Raw genomic sequence first — 12526 nt, 5'->3', positions numbered from 1 at the left:
CATTGCCCGTTAAATGTGAGGCACTAATTCATTTCTATTTTTTTTTATATTGCTTGTGATGAATCATCGCTCAGACAGCAGAAATATTTTTAAAGCCCATGGGCCACTTTCTGTGGATTCCGTTCTACTGATTTGGTGGCAGTTCAAGGAAAAGAGATAATATAAATCTCAAGGTGTTGTACTTAACACGCCTCAGAAATTCTCCTTTGTTGTAAAGTTGTTTTTAACATCTGCAAGAGAGCAGTATTGCTTTAATCCCGATGATTGTGAATCATTTGCAATTACTTCTCTTTTTCTACAGCACGGCCATGGGATTACACCTTTAAACACCCTTAGCAATTTTTGATTAATACAATTTACAGAAATGACAGAAGCCAGTCCGCAGTCAACCGTTTCTTTCTGAAATATTTAGGAGTGTGCATTTAAACATCCTATATAACTCATTCTACATGCTCTGAATAAACTTTGCAACTGTAATATTAAATAATAGGCAAGGCATGATGTTGCACTACAAAAGCATATTTCTTTTATTTAGGTATCAATGTTGCCACAGAAAGACTGTTGGAGGATCGCACCGGTCGACATAAATAAAGTTATTTGATTACATTGAATGTGTAGCCTTTGAAGTGGCTGTCTCTCCATCTTAGTAACACCTATAATGCAGCACATTACAATCTCATTGTGCCAGTATTCCATTTGGAAAGGAAGCATTTTATCATTTTGACGAATGTGTATAGGAGGAAAAAGGCATTAGGCCAACTCAAGTATCCCACGGTCATAAACTGCACATGGTAATATCCGTATTAATTTCAGGATTGATTGGAAGTGAACAGCTTGTCTAATATTGGGAGAGGGAATTGGGGGGTGGGGGATGGGGGGACGGGACTAAAGCATTGTATGTCCCTTCACCGCCACAATTATTTATATGTGATACTCACCTTCATCTAGTTCGTTTTAACTAGGGGTGGACACAATGAAACTGTGCTTTACTGACAAGGAGGGTGCTCTGATTCCCTTATCCCCTGGACTGTTCCATCGGATGGAGTGATTTATCTGAATAGCTGCAGGATTCACTTGTGAAGTTTGCTAATACGAAATATACCGGACAGGTACACTGAGTGACAGGAAGCCCTACCTTTGGGTTCAAGCCTCAGCAACGTGCAAGTCCACATCAAATTTATATTTTTTTTATCAGCTGCCGTGGAGATATACAGTTGAGAGAGGCAGAAAGAGGCGAGAGTCTATCATTCCCCTTAAAACAGCATAATAAAGTACGGTATGCTTTAAGTCGGAGTAATGGTGGATAAGGGGAAGAGAAAGGTGGGATGGGGTGGAAAGCGACCAGCTGATCCGGGAAAAAATAGAGACAAGGAGGAAAAGAGGATTGAAGAGGAAGAAAGAGCAGTGGAATCTGGTGAAGGGGAAAAAAGATAAAGGAAATAAATGAAATGTGAAGAGAAGGGAGGAAGAGACTGACAGGGAAAGATGAACGACGTAGGGGGTGAGAGTAGATCAGGAGAACTAACCTTCTCTCCCGTAATCAGTCCTCATTAATTTGTTTTGAGGATATCGTATTAGTCATGGAGCGTGCTTAGAGTGTGTGAGCTGATTAGAGCAGGGTAGCATTTAGAGTTTGTTTAGGGATGGGAGAGACTGCGTGATTGAGTGGAGAAAAGCTGATTACATCAAGGAATTCTATTTACCTATAATTTTAGATCATCGGGAAAGCTTTGGTCTACTCGCTGAACTGACCGTACAAAGCATGTGATTCCACTTGCTGCTTTCTTTGAGTTCTTCCTGACTCTCTATAGCCTGTCGTAACCTGTAATAGAATGCTCCTTGACAGGAGTTAAACTCTATCGACCATCAGATTCATTTCCAACTGAGAGACGAGAGATAATATATTATATTTTACATGCCTGAGGCTTTTTAAATGAATGTAATAAACTAATAACATACATAAAAAGCAGCTTTCTCAGAGCAATGGCAACAGAGATTCAAGTTATGTGTAGTGATCACTTTTTAATGTTAAGCTGCAACTTAGCGTTAGATTTGTGCCATTCTCGCTGACTATTGTCCTTTCTATTGGTAGACGAGGCTTCTCACTCGTATATTTTCTTCATGCAGATATCAAAGGTCTTCTGGTCAAGCCGATGGGAGGTCATTCTAATAATACCCAAGGTCACTTCTGGGAGCCAGTGAGTCTCACAGTCATTTTTCATTTGCTGGCAGCATTAACAGGGAACTGGATGGTGCCGGCAATGGACATCATGTGATGTCATCAGCACATGCCACAGGACTATAGGCCAAGCAGGAGCACGGGTCTGTGGATTAAAAGGGAGAAAGAATAAAAAGAAGAGACATAGGATGGCAGCAAACGCATATCTTGCAGATCATATTCAGTGTGTACAAAGCTAGAAGACACGATGGTGTTTACTTTGGTGTGAGCCCAAACCTTTCCTTGGCGCTGCTCCAGAATATCTAACGTTTGGCCATTGGTGCCATGGTGAAAAGTCAACACAGTTCAGTGACTGGGTCTCGAGGGAAAAAACAAACACCGGGAGTGTTGCTTGAACATTTATCTAATAGAGTTGCAGCAGACATCCTGCAGAACATCCCTGGGACTCCCTATTCCTTCCTGCCCTGCCCAAACCCCCCAAAAGACAATGGCAAGACTTCAGGCTCCATTGCCCTCCTCGGTGTTTGATTTACATTTCGACTGTAATTAAACAGTTGAAGAACAACAATGTAGACAAATTCCAGCTGAACTTAAGTCTGCTTCTCCCCTGCCTTCGTGGCCCTTCATTAGATACTTTCCTCTTGGAGCAGGAGGTCAGGGAGTATAAATATAAATTGCATTTTGCATTACTTCTAGATGAGTGAAGCTGTCAAAGCAATAATACTAGCTTTCAGTCCCACTTTCTGCCACTTCTATCCCATTTTTCGGCCAGCGGGTCATGCACAAATTAAAAGTGACAGCCCAGCCGGCATGTCCAACAGATTTATATTGTTATAGCTTTCTGTCGTGGCACAGATCTCAGATCACAGCCTTAGCCTGTCTCCATGTCCCCGGTGCCTGCTGGAGATACTGCCAGCCTTAAGGCAGCGCTGAAGAAAAGAAACTCAAAACGTGCTTGAACATGTGACCATTAATGGTGACGTGGAGGGGGAGACGTTTGTTGACAAATTAAATGGATCTCATTTGTTGCCCTGCATTTCTCAACTGCCCCACACTCATATGCCCCACAGTATTGTCCACCCTGTCACAACTGGATGCTGTTTCTTCAAAGTGAACTTTCAACATTTTGACTGGAAAGATGAAATGGATGGCAAATATTTTCATTTACAAGTTGATCAATTTTATTGACCTTTGAAAGGACCTTATGCATGATATAAAAATCAAATTGTATTGCAGCGAATTCTGCATTTTTTAAATCTCTCATATTTTCGTCGAATTGTTTTATTTCAGTTTGTTTGCTCACAGATGAACAGTTGCTTATTAAAACGAGAAAATGCGCTCCGCCATTGCATAGTATTTATTTATATATGGGTTCTACTTTGCCAGTCTCCTTAACTTACTGGATCCGTTCACGCCGTCAATTTTGTCGCCGCACGCTTTGAACGACTGTAGAGAGACATCCCAGGACATCCATTGATGGACAGATTTCCTTTCACTCCAGACGTGTTGTTTTGCCAAAAGAAAAGAAAAACTGGAAGAGTGTGGCAACACGAGTTGTGGGCTACCCTCTCCATAACCTCAAGGTCTGATTCAACAAACAGCAGGGGAAAAAGTTTATCATCGAGAGTTACCTGAAATGGACGTGTCGGTGACATTTCTATAATAAATTAATACCGACTTTCTGTTTTATTGAGGGATTTGTGCTCTTAAAACTCTAGCACAACTTTCATTGCATTCTTTAGCGATCCAGTTTCTATAAAAAATAACCTTAAAACTTATTCACAAATATTCCCCAAAATATTGAAGCGTTTATTTCAATTTTCAACGTTATTTTTTGGTTGCAGAATTACAATCTCTAGCAGTCAGTTTGTAAATGTACCCAAAGAAAATTAATCGATGAAATGTGCTTGTGGAAAAGGCTATCACAATGTAACAGTAAGCTGTTGCATAATACTGTCACTGTTTTTTAATCTGACAAGTTTGTACAAGAGGTAGTTACTGCTAAATAAATCATGTGAAAAATGTACATATTTTAATTGAATGAGAGGTGATTACCCCTAAACTGTCAATCATCCTCTTGCCATTTTTTGCATAAATTATCTTGCAGCTTCAGTTATCTGTTCGGACCTACTAACCCTATAAGTGATGTTCTACACTTTTCAGAGGACTGTGCTTAAGAGGCTTAAGAGGCGCATATATGAAGTGTGTTGCAGTGCGACCATTAATTGTTTTCGGACGAAAAACAGTGATATATATATTTTGTTTTTCCCTTTCTCGCTAATTGTCTCCATTCATGAAGGCATTGGCTTCTTTTTGGGGATGTGGTTCCATGAGCATCACGTTGCCCTCGTTACCTCACCCAAGTGGCCGCTATTCAAATGTGAGCCTTAAAGGTGATTGTTGGCATGCTAGACAACCTCAGGGGCTACCGCACCAGGTCACCAAACCCTCACCCGGCGTCCAAACATGCGCACATCGTGCAGGGAACTGGATTGCGATCAGTAATGGGAACCCTGGCCAATTCCCCCCTGCTTTATCCAGGCGCACTTAGACCAACTGTAGCACCCTCGTCACTACCATAGCGGAGAACCAGCTAATGCAGTGCACCTTCCTGGTCCGTATGTATCAGGTATACCTTTCTCCTGAGTATGCCATTTACACCACGAGGACTGTGGTGGATGGATAAATGGTTAGGTCAATACATTTAGTAACCTCAGAAATAATGATATACAAGCTTAAAAGAGCACGAGTTATTTTCAAGGCTACTAGTTTACAACGACTGAATAAACCAAATTCTGCTTTTAATACATGGGACTTCAAGATTTTTTATCAGTGACTTAGGGATTGCGTTACGCAATGCTATCATTTGTAATTGGGGGCCGTGATTTACTATGACTCAATAAATCAAATTGCACTTTTATAATATGGGATTCCTGTATTTATTCCCACGTTTTGGGGAAATCTCATTCCACGATTCTCTGCATTTTTCCAGTCTCCAGTGACCTTAACTCATACAGTCTCCCTATCATCTGGAGAATTCTTTTTATAACAGCCATAAAAGTAGAGATGCATATTTATAAATTATGCAACGCTGGCTTTTGTGATTCAAATCTCTTTAACAATTAAATTAGCCTGGTTTTTGATGAGCTTTGTTTCTGTTCTTTTCTGTTGCACCTTGCTGTCGACATCACTGGAACAACAGTCTTGGAGGAGATACTGAACTTTCAGAGTTAATCAACGTGAAAGGATATATATCTTCCTTCATTCGATCATGGTAGAGAAAAGTCAACAAGTGTGGAGTGCTTAATACTGACTTTAACATTAGAAAATACACCCCAAAGACTTCACGTTTCTAATTTCCAGAAGCAACCCTGGGCTATGAAAGTTTTGACACATTCACGTTCCGCTCATTGAACACGGAGCGAATGGCTTCTCAATTCTCTGCCGGTTTGGTGGACCACTTTTACCGGCACCTCCAAAACCCAGATAGTGATTCATTACCGTTATGACATCATAATGTTTGTGCGGTGATGCCAAGAGGTCTCGATGCATACACACAAAATAGTTTGGCTAATTTTGTAACCATATATTTCTAATATTACCCCATAATTGGGCAAACAGTTAAGGAACGATCTTGCACGTTATTTTCCTCCACCACCCTTTGGGGGCAAAGTGCAGAAAGCGGCTTTTACAATGCAATCTGGGATCTGCAGTTGAGGTCTGAAACTATGAGATGCTGGGGTTCTATAATTGAGTTTGGAGATTGATTCAATCTGCTACTTAGCCTATTTTACGCACTGACTTTAGCAGTATGTGAAGCGAGAACCGCCTTGCAGCAACACTACAGCTGGTATGTGAATGTACCCTTACACTCCTTGTGATCCGTGCTACTGTGGGGCTCAGTAACTCGCCCGCCAAATCTCATAAGCAATGTGCCTTTTAATAAAAATTGACAAAAAAAGATGGAAAGCGCACGAAATTAAATCTTAATTACCATCATACAACCACTTTCCGATCAATGCGAAGCTCTTTTGGGCGTGCATTGATATGAAATCAGCGTTATAACTTGGGATTAAGCATTGATCTGACTCAAGTGCAGTAAAGTGAGATATATGTACCCACTTCTAGTGGGTAGTCTCACACTCTTTGGAGTTCACACAGGATGTAGTATAACTCCAATCTAGTGTAAAGCTAGTTTTAAAACCTGGTCCATTTGTCCTCAATGGAATTTCTATCTCCAGTGTGGAAGATGTTTTTCTTTTCTTCCAAACACTTTAAGAACAAAAGCAAAAAAAAGGGAAATAAAAGGATTGCAAGTTGAGAAAGAAAAACTGGCAAAAGTTTAACACTTCATGGCAAAGCATTAAGAACATTTTTCTACAACACAAACACAATAATACAAAAGCAAAATACTGCGGATGCTGGAAATCTGAAATAAAAACAAAAAATGCTGGAAATACTCAGCAGGCCAGGCAGCATCTGTGGAGAGAGAAACAGAGTTTCTGAAACATTAACTTTGTTTTTCTCTCCACAGAAACTGTCTGACCTAACAGAATAGAGCGTATTGGTTTTCACGCCAGTATAGTAATGGTGTGTATTGTTAATATGGTGCATTGATGGATAAGTTGTGTATATTTAACATACTTAAGATCTGAGGTGGACTGGGGGCAACACAGTTAGATAGGTATACACAGGGTCTATTCCGTGCCTCAATACATGGGGGCTATCCCACCCCTTGATACACAGGGGTTATCCCACCTTTGATACACAGGGGATTCCCTGCCGCCTCCGAGGGAATATAGCAGCTCTGGGCCACGCTGTCCCATTAAAAATAATTACCCAACATGCACACGATCTCTCTGCTAGTTGAAGAGAGTGTGGTATGCTGCAATGCAAATATAATTTAGTTCTGTCGCTGAATACCGCACTGTACAGGTACTGGCTAAAGCAGGTATCTGTAGTAGAATGGCAGCCATCATTCTTGGAATGTGGAAAAAGTTGTGCTAGCAAGCTTTATTATTTTATTTGAACCAGTTCCATATGGCCCAATAAAAAGTTAGCTCAAATAAAACTAAGAAAGAAAAAATAAATAACTTGTGTTCATATTCTTGGTATGTCCCAATGTACTTCATAGTCAATTAATTGTAAGTGTAAGCTCTGTTGTTAAGGAGATACATGCCACAGCCAATTTGTGCACAGCAATGTCCCAGAAACAGCAAATAAGACAAATGACCAGTTATCTCATTGAAACTTATAAAATTCTAACAGGACTAGACAGACTAGATGCAGGAAGGATGTTCCCGATGGCGGGGGAGTCCAGAACCAGGGGTCACAGTCTAAGGATAAGGGGTAAGCCATTTAGGACAGAGATGAGGAGGACTTTCTTCAACAGAGAGTGGTGAACCTGTGGAATTCTCTACCACAGAAGGCAGTTGAGGCCAATTCATTAAATATATTCAAGAAGGAGTTAGATATATTTCTTAAGGCTAAAGGGATCAAGGGATATGGGGAGAAAGCAGGGACAGGGTACTGAATTTGAATGATCAGCCATGGTCTCATTAAATGGCGGAGCAGGCTAGAGGGGCCGAATGGCCCACTCCTGCTCCTATCTTCTTCTATGTTTCTATGTTTTGGTTGAGGGCTGAATGTTGGTCAGGTGACCAGGAAAACTCTGCTCTTCTTCAAATAGTGAATGGGATCTTTTACATCCACCCGAATAGACAGACAGGGTCTCAGTTTAATGTCTAATGTATAATGACTGTTCCTCCAACAAAATTGCGTTCCTCAATACTGCATCGGATTATCAGCCTAAATTACCTGCACAAGTCCGGGAGTAGGGCTTGAACCCATCATTCCGACAAGAATGTTACCACTAAGTCAAGTTTCATGGGATGAAGAGTGTAAAGCAACCGTCTAAAAGTGTTGAATTGTCAACCCAATAACGATCTAAAAACACTTTAGAGATGCTTAACTAAAGCTCATAACTGACATTTTGTCATCGATTGTTACTTCTTCCGATCTATGTAACTAAACATTTTTTGTGTCCATTCAAGAACTTATCAGCTCTACACTACATTTCCAACTTGATAAGTGATTTCCACTCATGCAGAAGTATTCATATTCAGTAAACACAAAATGCATCCTTGAATATTAATTTGTCTCTTCGATAACTTATAATGGTGTCGTGAGATTTTCAGCATAAATAAATAGTAAATACCACGTTTGTATCCAGAATATAATTGTTAATCAGCAGCTTAGGGTACAGTTACACTGCCACTTTTGCATCGCATCCAAACCCTTTGAAGGTGCGGTATAAGTCAAGTGTGAGGTCTGACTCCCCGGCACAATAATACTGGGGGTTTTCAGAGGAGCAACTCAGACTGCTTGGATGTTGCACTGGATGCAGTATAACTTCGTCCCAGTGCAAAATTGCATCTTTAAAGGGCTTGGCAGTCTGTTAGATCTTTTGTATACTTTATAGATGTATTCTTCAGAATGTTTCATGTTAGGGGTAAGTAGATGCACTCCCCTAACATTACAAAATAAACTAGTTAGGGAGCAGAATTCCGGCTGTCCAAGAAGACGTGCGCAGAACTCCTGTATAGCGGACCTCAATGCAGCCTGCAATGGCACAGTCGGCAATATAACTCCAGCGTGCCAGTTGTTCATCGCACTCTACAGATAGCTGTCTGAGACCGGTAGCTGCAGCATGACTGCAGCGTTAGCGTACAGTTATACAGCCACTTGCATCGATCTGAAACTACTTTGGATGTGCATTGTGTGCAGAAGTGGCCGCATCATTCTGGAGTCACGTCCCTATCTGCCTTTCTAGTGTACTGAAGCTTATATGTTTTCATACATAACAACAGTCACTACACTTCAGAAGTAATTCTTCGCGTGAAGTGCTTCGAGATGTTGTCATGCAACAATTAGCTATAGAAATGTAAGTGCTCTTATTATATAAAGCCAGAAGATGAACGATCCCCTCCAGCAACCTGTCTCAGTTCCCAGGGATTGCAATATAACTTTCACCAAGAAAAATGCCGCATTTTAAATCTGTTCTGTCAGCCCCGCGGATCTCTGGAAACTTGATGTTTTCAAAGTTATAAAGACTAAGAGAAAGCAAACTCGCCCACAATAAAATATCCCTCAAAGGGCGAAGCTATGCACAGGCACCCAGTTCCTTCGCTATTGATCTCGGTATAACTCTAACCTGCGAGCTGCACCTGTTCCACCCCAGATAGTACTTCTGAATAGAAATCCAGCTTTAAAACCCCCTTTGTTCTTTGTTATATCTTCACCAAGAATGTTATGTGTTTTATTTTATGAAATGTTTGGCTCATATAAAACTACTTCTTGCACATCAGGTAACATCATGAAATCGGCACAGGAAGGCTGGAGGAATTACTTACACCTATGCGATTTCGCCTCGCGGTTTTCGAAACCCGCTCACCTGTGTAGGTGTGTCAAATGTCACTGGCAATTTGGAACTTCGCCAAGTACACAAAATTAGCCATTTCTAGCTCTCCGGCAGTTCTATATTAGCATTTCCTTTCTAATCAAATTACCAACGGAACCTTAAGGGCCGGGGTAGCAGAACCTTGTCCGCTCTCAGAGGTATTCGCGGCGACTAGTTTCAAAACATTAAACGGGTTTAGCAAATAATATCTGGCGCCCAGTGATTCTGCATGTCACATCTTCGATAACCAACTGCATTTTTATCTTGTGCATTTTTATTCTTTATAGTTCCTAGTTTCATCTCTACCAAAGTACGCCTTGTTTCAGTGACTGTGGAGCAGGGATCTCGCCCACTTCCCCGCTTTAATTTGTATTTGAATCAACCATTGCATGAAACTTTGTTACAAACTAGAATTGGACCGTCGTTGTCTTTAACCTTACAAACTCTTGACAATAGCCAAACTCGCTTCAGCCTTGGCTGGATGTCAGTTGACTGCACTGACATTTCAATCAAAGCCCTGCAACTCGTGAATATTCATATATTTAAGGCGGGTTTTTAGCTTGCGTTGGCGTTACCGTACAAACCTTCTGAATTCTTTCCTAACAAGTCGCACAGAAGTGAAGTAACACACTTATAATTAATATGTTACGGTTGGTAGGCTGATCATGATTTAGTTAATGCAAGTGTTACAACTATTGACAGCTGAAATCTTCATGCTGAGCCTGATGCATCTGGTATTGGTAAGAATGGCAGGTTGCCTGGTCATATATAACCTCCATACGGCATACATTATGAATTATGTATAATAGATACAATCAAATTACAGGGGCTACACCATAATTTGTGAATGTGGGATCTCCAATCCTCCAGCGCAATTACTCTCGAAATGTGTGACATTATATGATGCCTTTTGCAACAATGTTCTTCATTTCCCCCAGATGTCATGTTCATCGACTGTCGACAAACTGGGCTGAACATGGTCAAAGAGCTCCAGTAAAACAAACCGAAACTGTGGGGAGGGGACACGACCAATATACCACCAAAAACCTGCCTTCATTCTAGTTCAAAACAAAAGTTGAGCCAGATATGACAGCCTGTTACTAATCGGGATCAGTAGGGATGCTAACCTGCCAACAAGGTGTCGGACTACAGGTTTGATTGGATAGGTTTAATTTTAAGACTAAAAAGGACTCACTTTTCAGGGAATTTTGGAGAATACAAATTTGATGCCATTCAAATTTATCGGATAACACTAGGTGACATTTTTTCTGTCAGCTGGTTGGTTTGGGGTTAATTGTGTTAAATAACCAAATAAGCCAGGGATGTAATGAAGTAGAAACATCAAGGTGTATGTTACACTTTTGATTGGACGGGTCCTATTAAGCTCGCTGTCTGCTGTGGTGAGGCATTTACTTTTCATTTGTTGTGCTGGAGGCGAATAAATGTATACATTGTTGCCCTTATTTCTTGTTGTTATTGGAGATATGTTAATTCTCCTGTTCTGTTCCTTCTCATCTTCTCGCCTTGATCTCCCTCTGTGGCATTTATTGCGCTTTTAATTATTTTACCTCGATTTATATCTCTTAGATTTCTTGGACGATGTGCCACACTCCCTGTTGTCCCTCCCTTTATTTTTTTTGATTTTTTTCCCCCCCGTCTAGGAAATATTAACCCGCCGCAGACTTTCTGCTCATTTCAGAGAAAGAGATTCGTATTGCTGGCTAATCAAATACATTTTAATATGACCGAATTGTAGATGATAAGGACCGTGTCTTCATTTACGGTGGAAGTTATACTGCAGCCGGTACAAAGTCCAATCAGTGCAATGCCAGGTCCTCGAGATGGTCTAGTACCTCTTCTGTTAAAACCAAATCGCTCTCAAATCGCAGTAAACTGTATATTCTGTGTCCAATCGATGCAAAATCGGCAGTTAACTGGTCCAACACTGGAGTTAAGCGAATCTGAAAATATGCTATTATATCTAACTGTGATGCGATCCTGGCATTGTAAGTTTGGAAATGTGACATCTGAATAAACAGAAAAATACGGAATCCTAAAACCAATCTCCTTATAATTTGTTGTCTTCTTTAACACATTAATGAACTACCATTTAAGTGGAGAGTTAATTCTCCGCTCCCCTGAGCAATCCCAACTTTATTACCGTTGGAACAAATCGAATTCAAAGAATACAAAATATTCGCTAAAAAAATTACATTAATGATCAATTCTGACATTCGCGTCGTAGACTGGCAACTTCCAAAAGAGTTGTCACTTAAGAACATGACTGAGTCCATATTTGGGGGCTCTTAGGGATGTAATTAGCACAGTAAAAGTTATCATCTGATTCACCTGAAAAGGGAATGTCAATCCCACTGGGCCATTTCAGGGTAATTCAACAGCACTGATCTGAAACACAGACACAGGAACAAATAAAAGGGTGGATTTCAAAAAAGACGCCATGTCTCGGTTGGAGAACATTTCAATTAATATTTAACTCTTGCCATCCATGAGAGGGTATATGCTGCTGGTATACACCGTGAAATTGTATGCACCCTGCAAAAAACACCTTTGCAATTACTCCTTTGAATATGCTAGCCGTGTGGACAATTCAATAGAAAATTAGAAGGGTTAAAGTACTGTAAAAAAACACACAGCGTGCCAGTCTGAGAGTAGAGAGCACTTTCTATTCGAGGTGAATTCAAGTGAACTAATATCACCGAGGTTACATTAAATAAATACGCCCCGTTTGCTTCAGACTCGGGGCATTGGTTGGCTATGATTTTTAATATAAAAACGAGACAGACAGACCTATTTGTGTTTCCCCCCTCTGATCACGCTGTTTATTCTTTGAACTCCAAAGCAGCATGTTTTGCGCGTGAAGTTTAGTT

General features: G+C 40.6%; 1 long non-coding RNA gene across 1 annotated transcript in view; it reads right to left on the bottom strand.

Annotated features, from left to right (window-relative positions):
* Window positions 1-503: 503 nt before the first annotated feature.
* LOC147100111 (uncharacterized) overlaps window positions 504-12526 on the bottom strand; it is a 28854-nt gene continuing 16831 nt past the window's right edge. The window contains exon 2 of the long non-coding RNA XR_015073836.1: window positions 504-2324. This is a non-coding gene — a long non-coding RNA (uncharacterized LOC147100111). The remainder of the gene's footprint in view (window positions 2325-12526) is intronic.

Source organism: Somniosus microcephalus, chromosome 27 (genome assembly GCF_052327205.1).
Source record: "Somniosus microcephalus isolate GS21.2 chromosome 27, FLI_Smic_1.0, whole genome shotgun sequence".
NCBI classification, from domain to species: Eukaryota; Metazoa; Chordata; class Chondrichthyes; order Squaliformes; family Somniosidae; genus Somniosus; species Somniosus microcephalus.
The sequence above is the reverse complement of the archived record's forward strand: the minus strand, read 5'-3'. Positions and strand labels throughout refer to the sequence as shown.